Source organism: Macaca nemestrina, chromosome 10 (assembly GCF_043159975.1).
Source record: "Macaca nemestrina isolate mMacNem1 chromosome 10, mMacNem.hap1, whole genome shotgun sequence".
Classification (NCBI taxonomy): domain Eukaryota; kingdom Metazoa; phylum Chordata; class Mammalia; order Primates; family Cercopithecidae; genus Macaca; species Macaca nemestrina.
Window position 1 is genome coordinate 41,172,845 of NC_092134.1, and position 15,349 is coordinate 41,188,193.

At 38.5% G+C, this 15,349-nt stretch overlaps 1 long non-coding RNA gene across 1 annotated transcript; it reads left to right on the forward strand.

Annotated features, from left to right (window-relative positions):
- Positions 1-6,837: 6,837 nt before the first annotated feature.
- LOC105483733 (uncharacterized) lies at positions 6,838-10,784 on the forward strand. The gene is made up of 4 exons (XR_988535.2): positions 6,838-7,185; positions 7,769-7,881; positions 8,721-8,806; positions 9,697-10,784. It is a non-coding gene; the product is annotated as an uncharacterized lncRNA (long non-coding RNA).
- The last annotated feature ends 4,565 nt before the right edge of the window (positions 10,785-15,349 follow it).

Sequence of the window (15,349 nt, forward strand, 5' to 3'; positions counted from 1 at the left end):
AGACTGACATGTAAATTATGAACTTGTCTTTTAATGAAAGACATTTTAATATTTTATTTCTAAGTCTGGCAAGATATAATAACTTCAGGATGGGAAGTAAGTGCCACTCCCCACTCCTGAAGCCATGACAGGCATTGTTAATCCATCTCTGCACTCCCTGTCATTGGTCCTGGTCTTGGCCTCAGAGTAGTTTACAACATGGTGCTACAGGTAGCAACTACCACTTGGTTGGAGTAGGCTTGAAATTTAAACTCCTTGCCATCTTTGCACTATATGACACTCTGTTTTAACTTACTACATATGTAAGTAACAGCAAGATACGGATGCTTTGTCCTATGCATATGATATACCTTAAAAAATTTTAAATTATAAAAAACATTAAGTCTGCATAATTATCTGTGCTTGGGTAAACCAAGATAAAGCACTATTTTAACATCAGAAACTTTATCAGAGAATGTCAAGGACTACCATTTTATGGATTTCAGGAAATGGTAGCTAATTAGCTTTGGTGTTTGGCAAGGCAATGGGTAGTTTTAAGACAGAGAAATGGTTTTAAAAAAGTGGATGGGGCAGGAGGCATTGCAGAGAAAGGCATGAGGGATGAAATAAGGTCATTCTCCCTTCCCCTTTAAACAGCTTCTCTGTGTGTTTCTCTCTCTCTATCTGTCTATCTCTTTCTCACTCTCTCATACATACAAAATAAGACAATTGCATTCAGTATCTATGATGGTGAAGTATGCCTTGCATATGGGGAGACTCTTCAATCATCAGTTTCATTAGTGTAAAATTATGTTTTGAGGTTTTATGAGAAAAGGCAGAATTGGAAAGTTTCAAAGGATTTTGGAATTAAAGACCTTTTGTGTGAATCTTGGTGCCGCCATTGGTACTTGCCTATAGAAATAAGGGAAAATAATGAACCATCATGGCGTCTTAGTTTCCTCAGTAAAATGGCTGAGATGGTAATAATACCTATCGTTCAAGATTTCATGAGCACTAAATGACTGAACTTTTCTGACAACACTTTAAATCAGTAAAGTGCTAACAAACATGGGCTGTTCTTGATGAATGATATGTGGAGAACTTATAAAAACATAAAACACACAGTATCTATTGCTGTTCATCAATGTTATTATGAACATACATTTTTAATCTTGAGTTTAAGTTTTAAAATACAAAACTTTCTATATTTTCTGTTTTTAAATAGAGGAAATATTGTTGAACTTAGGTAATGCTTTGTAATATTTCTATTTCCTCTAATTTTTCTGGATATTGATAACTTTATATATTGATTAATGTAGATTCAGCAGCAGCTTCTATTAGACCTTTATCCACAGGTATGAAAAGCACAGTGGTCACTACTGGTTGACCCATGTGTGGGGCAGTTATATGTGACATTCTATCAACTTCAGGAAACTGTGCAGTACCTTATCTCCAGGTTTGTCTAAAATTGAATTTGGATTTCCACTTGGTGCTTTTGTGGTCCAGCAGTCATCAAATAAACTACAATCTATTTAATATTTAGTTTAGGCTAGTGAGCTGAATTGACCAAACACTCAAAATCCTCCCACAGAAAAACCAGGTTCCTCACTGAATTCTCTCTCAGTTAGTTTTTCCTTGGAATATTTGTTAACACAATTGACTTTCACTGCCTGTACTAATAAAAACAGAGCTCAGGTGCAGATTATCCAAAGTGAATGCGATCAGTCGCAAGAAGCTACTTGAAGGTACATAGAGATAGAATTGAGAAAGAGCTTTTCCAGCCTTTTAGAAGGGTCCTCACTAATATGGTTAGGATCTGTGTCCCTGTCCAAATCTCTTATTCAATTAGTAATCCTCAGTGTTGGAGGTGGAGCCTGGTAGGAGAAGATTTGATCATGGGGGTGGTTTCTCATGGTTTAACACCATTCCTCTTTATTCTGTTGTCACAATAGTGAGCTCTCGTGAGATCTGGTTGTTTAAGAGTATGTAGTGCCTCCTCCCCTCCTCTCTTGCTCCTGCTCCGGCCATGTAAGACGCGCCTCACTACCTGTTCACCTTCTGCCATGATTGTAAGTTCCCTGAGGCATCCCCGGAAACTGATGCCATTATGCTTTCTGTATAGCCTGCAGAACTGCGAGCCAATTAAATCCATTTTCTTTATAAATTACCCAGTCTCAGATAGTTCTTTATAGCAGTGTGAGAATGGACTAATACAGAAAATTGGTACCAAGGGGTGGGGCACTGCTACCTGAAAATGTGGAAGTAACTTTGGAACTGGGTAGTGAGCAGAGGTTGGAAGAGTTTGGAGGTCTCAGAAGAAGACAGAAAGATGAGAGAAAATTTTGAACTTCTTAGAGACTTGTTGAACGGTTGTGATCAAAATTATAGTAATATGGACGATGAAGTCCAGGCTGAGGAAGTCTCAGATGGAAATGAGGAACTTATTCGGTACTGGAGAGAAGGTCTCTTTTGTTATGCTTTAGTGAATAACTTGGTGGCATTATGCTCATGCCCTACAGATTTGTGGAACTTCGAACTTGATAATGATGATTTATGGTATCTAGTGGAAGAAATTTCTAAACAGCAAACCATTCAAGATGTGTCCTGGCTGTTTTTAACTGCCTGTGCTCATATGTGTGAGCAAAAAAAAAATAACCTAAAACTGCAACTTACGTTTAAAAGGGAAGCAAAGCATAAAAGTCTTGAAAAATTTCAGCCTGGCCATGTGGTAGTAAAGAAAAGCTCATTCAGGAGGGAAATTAAAGCAAGCTGCAAAAAATTTGCATAAGTAAAAAGGAGCCAAGCGCTGATGGCCAAGGCAATGGGGAGAAACCTTTGTAGGCATTTCAGAGAACTTCATGGCAACCCCACCCATCACAGGTACAGAGGCCTAGGAGGGAAGAATGGTTTCATGGGCCAGGCCCAGGGTCCTGATGCCCTGAACACTGGTCCCTGCATCCTAGCCACTCCAGCTCCAGTTGTGGCTAAAAGGAATCCAGGAAGCACAGGCCACTGCTTCAGAGGGTGCAAGCCCTAAATCTTGGCAGCTTCCACATGGTGTTAAGCCTGCAGGTGTGCAGAGTACAAGAGTTGAGGCTTGGGAGCCTCTGCCTAGATTTCTGAGGATATATGGAAGAGCATGGATGTCCAGGCAGAAGCCTGCTGCAGGGGTAGAGCCCTCATGGAGGACCTCTACTAAGGTAGTGTAAAGGGGAATGTGGGGTTGGAGCCACACAGAATTCCCACTGGGGCACTGCTTAGTGGAGCTGTGAGAAAAGGGCTACCATCCTCCAGACCCTAGAATGGTACATCCACTGGCAGCTTGCACCCTGTGCCTGGAAAAGCTGCAGACACTCAACACCAGCCTATGAGAGCAGCCATGGGAACAGACACCTGCAAAGCCACCAGGGTGAAGCTGCCCAAGGCCTTGAATCAGAGTTCTGTGGACATGAGACATGGAGTCAAAGGAAACTATTTTGGAGTTTTGAGATTTAATGACTCCCCTACTGGGTTTCAGACTTGTATGGTGCCTGTGCTACTTTCTTTTGGAACGGGAATATTTACCCAATGCCTGTGCCCCCAATGTATCTTGGAAGTAACTAACTTGTTTTTCAATTTTTACAGGCTCATAGGTGGAAGGAACTAGTCTTGTCTCAGATTAGACTTTGGATTTTGGACTTTGGACTTGTGAGTTAATGCTGAAATGAGTTCAGACTTTGGGGGATTACTGGGAGGGCATAATTGATTTTGCAATGTGAGAAAAATAAAAGATTTGGGAGGGACCAGGGACAGAATGACATGATTTGGATCTGTGTTCCTGCCCATATCTCGAATGTTTAATTGTAATCCCCATTGTTGGAGGTGGGGCCTCATGGGAGGTGATTGGATCATGGGGGTGGTTTCTCATGGCTTAACACCATTCCCCTTGGTGCTGTCATTGTGATAGTGGATTCTTGTGAGATTTGGCTGTTTAAAAGTGTGTAGCAACTGCCCCCTCTCTCTCTTTCTCCTGCTCTGGCCATGTAAGATGTGCCTGCTTCCCCTTCACCTTCCACCATGATTGTAAGTTTCCTGAGGCCTCCTCAGAAACTGATGCCACTATGCTACCTCTACAGCCTGAAGAACTATGAGCCAATTAAACTTAATTTCTTTATAAATTACCCAGTCTCAGGTGTTTCTTTATTTCAGTGCAAGAATGAACTAATTTACTCACCAAAAATATCCTTTCCCTGAGAACCAAGGAGACTGCCTTCTTCCTTTCCCAAGAACATCTTCATTATTTTGCTGATAGATCCTAGTTCTACCCATATTTATCACTGACATCACATCATGATTTTTGTGGTGTGCCAGTTAACACCCTGCTTGCACTTCTTAACCACATTGAGCCATTATAAGACTGGCTTTAGACTAGTGCTCCCCAGGAATAACCCCTGGAGTTCCTTAGGGTTGAATTCTATTATGCTTCAGTATGTGGCCAGAGTATTGAAAGTCAAGCAAATTGTGCTGGTACCAGAGATAAGGAAGCATCTCTACTTTTTGTCTTCCTCTGTAGATTTTTCCCAGAAGTAAAACTCAGATGACTAGGACAAGCCGTGGTGAGAGAAGCCATTGGCTGCCATCTGTAGTGTGTTGAAGGCACACAGTCACTTGTTAAAGGCAGTGAGTGTTCACAGCTGACCTCCGCTTCGATGGGTTAGCCTTCTCCTCTTCCAGTTTCAATGCACCCCATTTTGTGGACCTAGATTAGCATATAGTGGCTAAAATAATATAAGGACTGTTTCTGTGCTTTAGTGCTTTTTGATTTTGTGCTTTTCATCCTAAAGGAACAGGAGAAAATTAGAACGAGAAGTGATAGGTTTGAGCACTTATATTTTCCATCCCCACATTCAGCTTCTTTCCTGCTTCTGGGTCCATAATGAGAATGGAAAATATTATTTCCCATGTCAATGACAAATGGCACCTCAGAGTTCAGCTGCTTCCCATCACACTGAGTGTGCAGATTTACATCTCCGTTAAGCAAAAAGGAAGCTTATTTGGACTACTATCTATTTATTTTCATTGTATTTTAATAAATGTTTACTATTTACAAAGTGTACACAGAAAGGTAACTACTTTCTCCTGCCATTAGCTATGCAAGACAATAGCAACAGGAATTTTGGAGGAAGATTTGCTTCTAAATGGAAAATTCAGTTGCAAATACAGGAGAGGTGGAATTCAACATTGTGAACAGTCGGTAAATTATGTATGTCATCATACCCTGCACAAATGACTGGCACTGCTCTAAATCTTGAAAACCATGCACATAGCTCCCCAGGCTTCCTGCATATTCCAAAATGTGCCAAGCAGACTTCTGCAACAGGACCTTCCCCACACTCTTCCCACTACCTGGAATACTTGCCATCCAACTATTTCTCTGCATAACCCCTTCTCTGTTCTTTTTTTTTTTTTTTTTTTTTTTCAGTTCACTCTTTTTTTTTCTGATTTCTGTTAGAATATCACATTAGTAGATCAGCTGCTTCTAAGTAGTTTTTGTCAAATGGCAACTTCCTATCATCCCTAATCGTTCTCTTTTCCTCTTACTCTGTTAATGCTTCTTCTTGGTGTAGGTTGTCACCTGCCATATTATGCATGTATTGGCTAATCCATTTCAGTCTCCTCTTACTGGAACGTAGCTCTTTTGTTCTCTGCCAAAGTCCGAGAGTCTAAAACACTGCCTGGTCCGTCACAGGTACTGAGTAATATTTGTTGCACGAATGGATAAATGCAGCCTGGAGGGATTGTTTCACCAGCTCACAAGTCAAGGTTTATGTATGACACGGCTCTGGGTCTGTGGCCAAAGAAATTAATAGTAGTTGGCCGGGCGCGGTGGCTCAAGCCTGTAATCCCAGCACTTTGGGAGGCCGAGACGGGCGGATCGCGAGGTCAGGAGATCGAGACCATCCTGGCTAACATCGTGAAACCCTGTCTCTACTAAAAATACAAAAAACTAGCCGGGCGAGGTGGTGGGCGCCTGTAGTCCCAGCTACTCCGGAGGCTGAGGCAGGAGAATGGCGTAAACCCGGGAGGCGGAGCTTGCAGTGAGCTGAGATCCGGCCACTGCACTCCAGCCCGGGCTACAGAGCAAGACTCCGTCTCAAAATAAAAAAAAAAAAAAAAAAAAAAAAAAAAAAAAAGAAATTAATAGTAGTCATAGCTACAATTTATCAAGTGGTTAGCCTATCATTTTCTGGTTACTTTTTACATTGTATCATTTTATCTTTATAGAAACCTTATAAATAGGAGTTTTAGGGAATAGGAGCGAAAGGAAGATCAGCTAGGTCTAAACAAAGTGGCCAAAGCCACACAGCTAGTAAGAGGGTAAGCCATGTCACTAAGACACATCCTTGTGACTCCAAAGTCAAGATTTATGCCATTTCACCAGGCTACCTGTCATAATAAGAGCAAGAAGAACAGAATGTTATACTAATTACTCAGCAAAGCTCAGCTTAGCGAGCACTGGCTAATTGTGAATTTAGCCAACTAGCTAACTAGTTAACAAAGATCTGGCTTTGAATCCTAGTTCTGCCCTAGAAAAGCATAAGGCATCAAGTAGTTCTCTCTTTAAAATCAACTTATTTGAATATGATCAATTGATCAAGAAAAATGACTTCATTGTGGTATAATTTATATACAATAAAATATACCCAACTAAATTGTACAATTTTAAAGAGTTTTGACAAATCTATACACTGTGTAACCACCAACACAACTAAGATGTAAAACATTTCATAAAAGATATAAAATCTTTCCATCATCCCCAAAAGTTCTCTCATGCCCCTTCACAAACTCTTGCCACCTCATCCCCTCAAGACCCAACTACTCTTATGCTTTCGATCTCTGTAACTTGCATTCTTTAGAACTTCACGTAAGTAGAATCAGATAGTATGTACTCTTTGTACTGTCTCTTCTGCTGAGCATAATGCTTTTAAGACACATCCATGTTGTGTGCACTACTAGTTCATTCTTTTTTATTGCTGAATGTATTCAATTATATGAAATTTAGTTATCTATTCTCCTGTTGATGGACATTTGATTGTTTTCAGTTTAGGCTGTTACAAGCAAAGCTGCTGTGAACATTTGTATGCAATTCTTTGCGTGGATATAAGTTTTTATTTCTCTTGGGTGAATACTTAAGAAGGGAATGACGAGGTTGCCCATGTAAACATGGTAAGTCCGTGTTTAACTTTATTAAAAAACGCCAAAATGTTTTCAAAAATAGTTTTGCCATTGAGACATCTCTTAGCATTGAGTTGCTCATCTGTAAAACAGAGATATTTGACTAGACGATCTCTAAATTCTCTTTCAATGACTTTTGGCTCTAGGGCCTGCTGCTGTGTTGGATTACTGACTCTTGTCTGTCTTGAGTTGCTACACTTTATTATTTTTCTTTTTTCTTTCTTTCATGTATCTTGATTGCTGTACCTCTGTCTTGTTCCTGTTAATGTCAATGAAAATGATGATGATAGTAGAAAGCTATGTGTCAAGCACAATGCTAAATATTTCACCGATTTTTCTCTCTTAGTCTTCACATAAGCATTTGCAGTAGATACTATTTTTATATAATCTCTCTTAATGATAAAGAAACTGAAGCTGAGAAAAGTTAAGTAACTCCCCCAAGTCAACAAATCTATTAACAGGTAGAGTTGCAAAGCAAAGTCAGGCCTGCCTGGATTGCTTCTAAATTACTGATTTCTTGACCCTTGCTCTGATATCCTAGTTCCTATTTCTTCATATTTTTATATGACCCTAGGACCTGCCTGACTGTTTTCTGAATATACTTCACCTTCCGAGTGTTGTTCACCAGTTTTCCTTTCATACCGTGGCATGACATCAGTGTTCAATGACCCAGCAATTTTCCAGAAGGTAACAAAAAAGGCAATTTAGAGAGTGAGGACAGCTTAAGATCATCTTACTTATGCCAGGTCCATTAAGTTTTCATTAACAGTCAGAATGGGGTTTCTTAAATCAGCATAATGCCAGTAAGCATTGCTTTCCAAAAAAAAAAAAAAAATGCTTAACTAATAGGTTACCTTGTCGACATTTTATCTGAATCTAGAGAGCCCAGTCGTTTGAAATCATCATAGAGGTCATTGCCAATTTTACACTGAACAATCCCTCTTCTCATCAAGTGGTGAAATTTCCGTGCTAGCTTTTTGCAGGAATCAGAACTTGTTACTGGCTCTTCATGCTTTTCTCCGCAGTCATCATTAGGCATAACATAGACTCAGATGCTGAGTATTATCATTTAGATTAGTAAAGTATTGTGTGAATATCCTGAACATTTCCCATTTAATTATGTTTCGGTATAGTTTTACTAGGCAAAAGTCAAGACTGTATCAATCTCATGGCTCGCATACCACTATAATACCTATGCTATGTTATGTGGCTTGTGAGAGAACCATTTCTTACCTCCACAATATTTATAGTGCTAATCAACCATTACCATTAGAAAAAAAACAAGAACATAAATTGGCTTTAAAAAATCCTGATGAGAGTTCTGAAATTCTTTTCCCTGAGATAACCTCTGTTCCACTCTTTACTTAGAGTCTTGAGGAGTTAACCTAAACTCTAACTCCTCCATGAGCCTATTGTATTTAATTTTCACTGTTTTTATTATTTGAATTTCTAGATCATTTATAGTCATCCTGGATATTTTAAATTTAATTTTCTGTTGTGTTTTGTCACTTGTGTTTCACTCACAGGGAGGCATTGTGGCATAAAGGAAGAATATGAAACATTAAATTCCGAGAAATATTGGCTTTACCACTAAAAAGCAATGTGACTCTGGGTACGTTTCATATATTCTATGGGTCTCAATTACTTCATTAAAAAAAAAGATAGTGGTCCTCGCAAATTATGGTGGCAAAGCTGTCTCATAAGGTTCTTGTCAGCAACAAATGACAAAATGTATGAAAATTTTAAATTCTTTAAGACAGAGCAATGTCTTATGCCTCTGAACATATTGCATCCTCTCGTTCATTTAATAAAAATTTATTTAGTACTTACTATGTATTAAACGGTGCACTTGGTACTAGGAATACAGTAAAGAACAAATCAACTGTCCCTCTCCTTGTGGACTTGTGGTTTAGCAGAGGACACAGAAATGTGGTAAATCCAAATGATGACATGGTTTCACAAATATTTGAAACATCAGGGAGTTCTCCATACAGTTACTAAAATCAAGGATGCAGAACAAATTTGTTCCCAAGCTTTTGCTGGAGAACAGAAAAATCATACTGATGATGGTGTCTCCTCCCTCTCCCTGACTTTTGTGTTTGTACATACTTCTTTTTCGTATGCTTTATGAATATTTTGTAACCAAATAAACAGAGGCATGTTCTAGACATAATCTAGATTCTCTCTTGTTACAAACATGTTCCAATTATAATTATTTCGAAGCATTTTGTGGTAAGAAATCTCATATTTAAGAGTCAACGTTTTAGAGTTTTTGGAGTTATTTGGCCATTTTGGCAATCCGAAACTTTCTGATTGGCTGACATTATCACTGCTATCTCTATAATTACAGGCATGCACCATTTAATGATGGGGATACATTCTGAGAAATGCCTTGTTAGGCAATTTTATCATTAGGTTGATATCACAGAGCATACTTTTACAAAACTAGATGGTATGGTCTACTACACACCTAGGCTATACGGTATACCTTGTTTCTCCTAGGCTACAGACCTGAGCAGCATGTTACTGCGCTGAATATAGTGGGCAATTATAACACAACAGTGAGTATTTGTATATCTAAGTATAGAAAATGTACAGTAAAAATATGTTATTATAATCTTATGGGACCACTTTCACATAGGTTGTCCATTGTTGACCAAAATGTTGTTAATGTGGCACACGTCTGTATTATCAAATATTATTTGAGTGTCTACTGTGGGTTAAGCACTGTACTATGTACCTAGGATAATTCTGTAATGAAGAAACATAATTTAAATAGGGAATTAATATGTGTATATTTAATTGAAAAGATGTAATGCAGGGCAAATCTATATCTGGTAAGGTAAGGCTGAAACAACTAAAATTATGAGATAAAATATAAAATGCTTTCATAAAAGCATTGAAAAATCTAACATGACATAATAAGACATTATTTAAGAGCTAGAATTTAGAGAGGTGAGCAGATCATTGCTTCAGCTTTGAGGACCTTTGCAAACTTACATTAAATAAATTAACTTAAATTAGCTGTCAAATATAGCTGTGAGTTTGAAGGGTTCATAGACTAGAGGAAAACAGAAGCAAAATTCAGTGCCTGCCAAAGGTTGCCAAAGTAGTAATAAACATGGTAGTATCTGATTCCTTTCCTAGGGTACCAGATTTGGGCACCACCACATATGGTGTGGGGCAGATTGGCCAATAGAAGTCAAGTGAAGTCAGATGCCCAAGATGTAACTAAAGGTAAACCAAAGTGCTTGTTGTAGGGAGAGAAGGAAATTTCAGCATGAAGCAGTGGACTCAACCAAGTGCTCAGACCAGAGGGAGCAGTATCAGAATGGAGAGCAGGAGGCAGAACCTAGAATTTTGTAGTAGGGGTTTGAGCAGCTGGATCTTACATAAGGTTAATGAGCCAGACTGAACATATAATACAAATCAATAATGACAGAAAGCATTATTCCACATGTGAGACTTTTATTGCAATCAATGTTTGCTAAAAAATTAAATTTGAGCCCCACTTCACAATCCCATCCTGCAATTCCATCCATACCAAAGAGTTAAATGTAAAATGTCCAGCTATTGAGGAGGAGGAGGAGGAAGAGAAGGAGGAGGAGGAGGAGGAGGAAGAAGAAGAAGAAGAAGGAGAAGAAGAAGAAAGAGAAGAAGAAGAAGAAGAAGAAGAAGAAGAAGAAGAAGAAGAAGAAGAAGAAGAAGAAGAAGAAGAAGAAGAAGAAGAAGGAGAAGAAGAAGGAGGAGGAGGAGGAGGAGGAGGAAAAGAAGAAGGAAGAAGAAGAAGAGGAGAAGAAGAGAAGAAGAAGAGAAGAAGAAGAGGAAAAGCTGAAGAAGAGAAGAAGAAGAAAAGAAGAGAAGAAGAGAAGAAGAAGAAAAAGAAGAAGAAGGAGGAGGAGGAGGAGGAAGAGGAGGAGGAGGGGGAGAAGAAAGAAGAAGAAGAAGCTGCTCAAATAAACATATTATCTTGTATGTATCTCTGGAACAGAAAAGATTTTCTACCTTTAAAAGCAATGGTAAATCTCAAGAAGCAATGCTTAAGAGAAGTAATATTATCAAATGCGTATCAAATTTTTTGAAAGGCAAAAAGTTAGAAATGAATTTGCTATAAATATAATCAAGCATTAATATTTTAGTACAAAAAGAACACTATATTTAAATTAAAATATTAAGATCTTAATAGGTAGGGAACATAGAAGGATAATTAATAAAGTAGATATGAGTAGATAATAAATGAAAAAGATTAATAACATAATCATACTAGGGAATATTTACTATGTACAAGGAGCCATGCTATGTACTTTATACATATTATTTAATTTAATCCCCAAAATCCTAAAAGCTCGATTCTATTATAAGTCCTGGTTTATAGATGAATAAATAGGTAGAAATGAGTCAGGGGGCCTTAGGGCTGAGTTTTACTTCTCAATTCCTTTTGTATTGATTAAATTTAGCCTGTTGTTATTTTCGTTAGCCTCATCAAGGAGAGTGTCAATAAATATTTATTGTTCATGGTAATATATAGAAGCAGCCGCAGACTCACTTGACTTGTACAGTATTACATATAGCAAATTCTAACATACTAGAGTGGATGTGAACAAATAAGGAAACATTTCACATTATTGAATTAGAATACAATATTATTAAAATGTCAAGCTTTCTTATGTAATTTGCAGGGTTTGTTAAAAATCCTACAAAATCTTATTACGAAAATTATTCTAAAATTTCTTTGGACTTTAGGAAAAAAGTTAGTAAAAAATTTACAGAGGTAATACAAGAGAAATTCTTTTATTGTGTCTTTAAGCTTTTAAAAAATATACTCTTGTATCTTTTAAAGCATTTTGAAAAGTTGTGTCCATATTACCTTTCTTTTTAGTTTTTCAAGGCCAAGAATTTGATTTTCAATTAACTTTATAGAGGTCTATATGCATTTTGAAGATTTAGTAAATGTATTTGATGGAAAATAACTTAAGAAGATTTTGTTTATTGAAGCTGAGGGAAAAAAAATAAGACTTGCAAACCAATTGATTCCAACATCTGTCATGTTTGGACAGAGTGTTTAAACAACAGTTTGAATACAAATTGAGTTTTGGCTGGAAAACAAGTTCTTATTTTAGAGATGGTTTACTTCAAAAACATTTTGAGGATAAATGTTTTTTTACCTTTTCCAAACATTTATGCTAATTCAAGCATGGGCAAGTTTAAAAGCAGAAAGGAGAAAAGTCTTGGAAAAGGAAGAATTGAAGATACTAGTGAGACAATTGGGCCCCTATGATCCCAGCATGAAGCCTTGTGCATTTGATTTCTCCTTTCCCTCCACCACTCTTGTCAAATCCGTCAACCAGTCTTAGGAATTGTCTACAGTGTCTCCCAAGTTGTCCCCGTTTCCTCCTAGTTGCATTGCTAGCATTGCAATGCAGTCCTTGACCTTTTTACTCCCAGATTATTATACTAATTTATTATTCCATTTCCCTATTTCTGGATTATCTTACCTTCCATCTGTTGCCAACTGACCACTGGATACATTTTCTTAAAGGATCACTTTCTCCATATCACTCCCCTTCACAGAATTTTCATTGTTTTCTTATTGTCTCTCAATTTGAGTCCTTTAGCTGATAGGAGACTTTCACATCTGATTGGCAACTGCACAACATGGTCTAATTTGTCTGTTTCTCTGGCCTTGTTTCTAACATTCCTGGATGCTGAGACGTACCTATTTGTGGCCTACTTACTATTCTCCAAGTGCATTTTAACTCCCCTGACTGCATGATTTTGTTCAGGTAATTATCAGTTTTCTCAAATTTGGTTTTCCATTTTTATAATATATTGTGTGAAGGTAGAGGGATTGTCATAAAGTTTGTCTAGATTTTTAGGCCAAAGTGTTGCATTTCCTCTCCCCATCTACTTCAAATAGACTCGGGACCAGGAAAGCCAATGGCCTAACACTATGTCTAAGGTAAAAGCCTGAGAAACTGGGGGCTGCTGGTGCAAGTTCTGGAGACCAAAGGCCAGAGAATGTGGAGTTCTGATGTTCAAGAGCAAGAGAAGAATGGTGTCACAGCTTCACAAGAGAGAGCGAATGAGAATTTGCTTTTCCTCTACCTTTTAGTTCTATCTAAGGCCTCAGCTGACTGTATGGTTTCTGCCCACATTGGATGAGTGTGGGTTTTGCTTACTAAGTCCACTGATTGAAATGCCAGTCTCCAGAAATACTATCATCAACATACTCAAAATTAATGTTCCATCAGCTATCTGGGTATCTCTTAACTCAGTCAAGTTGATACCTAAAATTAACCATCACATGGGCCTACTAAGAACTCTCTCATACTTTTAAAAATAATAAGTAGGCATAGATAGGAAAATAAATGATAATATTGCATATTTAGTTAGATCAGAAACACTTTCTGGCTCTAGTCAGAGTGTAGAAAGCTAGAATGTTGCTTCCACCTTAACAATAACGAAAAGCCACATAATCTTCAAAATCATACATTTTCTTGACCTCATCAGAGAATTGATAACACAAGGAAACTAATTAGCCAAAAATCTGAAGAAATACAGGCACTTCCAAGGAGAAGTAGGGATGTGAGTACTGGTTCACCTGGGCACTGGCTTACCTGGGCACTGGTTTACCTGGGGCAGAGTGAGGGAAGAAGACTGATTTGTTACAAAAGTGAATAAAAAATTTCAGATACATTTTTGATTGAATTATTAAAAGACAACGGTGGCTTCCTGGGTGTATAGAACCCATGGGTGCTGCAGATGCAAGAGGAGTTTGTGTTTGTGCACATGTTCCTCTCCATAGACTACACGGTGCACCCTTGAGAAAGATGGAGAACAGGGCAGGAGCTTAAAAACACTTTCTCTTTGATACCAAGTTGGCAGTGGGTGGAGTGCAGCAACCATTGTGGAAAACACATGACACTTGGTTCTGATCCTTCCCTCATATCTTTCCTACAGGAAAAAAGCCTTCTATCTTTGGGGGGAAGAACAGAAAACCCTATTGCTCCAACTGCACAGTTAAGATTTATTGCAGCTGATCAGGTACCAGAAAAAAGAAATTCTTCATCACTGGGGGAAGAGCAGAAACCCACCCTCTACCCAGATCTACCCAGATCATTAGAAATCTCCTTTTGTTGGAGAGTCGTAGGATCACTGAGAAAGCCCTATACCCAAGACCTGGAGACCTAGGACCCACCTAAGAGACAGGATGAACCAGCACAAGAGAAAACTTCCCTCTATCATTCAAACATCAGGTTAGCAAATGTCAAATAACATGTCACAACAGTGTGCCACTGTGGCTGCAGCAAAGAATCAAGAAAGACCCTTTCAGGGGCACAGTGTCTCAAGAAAGCCTAAAACAGGGGCTGGATGCGGTGGCGCAGGGGCCGGGCGCAGTGGCTCAAGCCTGTAATCCCAGCACTTTGAGAGACCAAGGCTGGCGGATCACCTGAGGTCCGGATCACCTGAGTCCGGAGTTCAAGACCATCCTGGACAACATGGTGAAACCCAGTCTCTACTACAAATACAAAAAATTAGCTGGGCATGGTGGCGGATACCTGTAATCCCGGCTACTCAGGAGGTTGAGGCAGGAGAATTGCTTGAACACGGGAGGCAGAGGTTGCGAGCCGAGATCATGCAGTTGCACTCCAGCCTGGGCAACAAGAGCAAAACTCTGTCTTGGGGAAAAAAAAAAAAAAAGCCTAAAGCTGAGGTTGAAAGTGGTTAGAACATTGAGAGAAACTCTACTCTAAGCACAAGGTAATATGAAAGGAATTTGAAACTGCTGGTGCACTGAGGGTAATCAGAGCAACACCACAACCCAACCCCAGCTCAGCTTCGGACTAGATTGACTCATCAACTAAAAATCACAGGAAAAACCAAGGTAACAAAGATGATGATTGCCTTTGACAGGATTATCAGTAGACTAGACATAGACAAGAAAAGGATTCATAAACTTGACAATATGTTAGTAGAAATTACTCAAAGTAAGAGATATAAGAGTTAAAAAATACTAAAATTTTTAAAAAGAACATCTGAGAGCTGCGGGACAATATCAAATAGTCTAGTACCTACATAATGGGTATCTTAGGAGAAGAAAGAGAGAAGAAAAATTTGAAGATTAAGAATTACAGTAGATTTCTCATCTGAAACT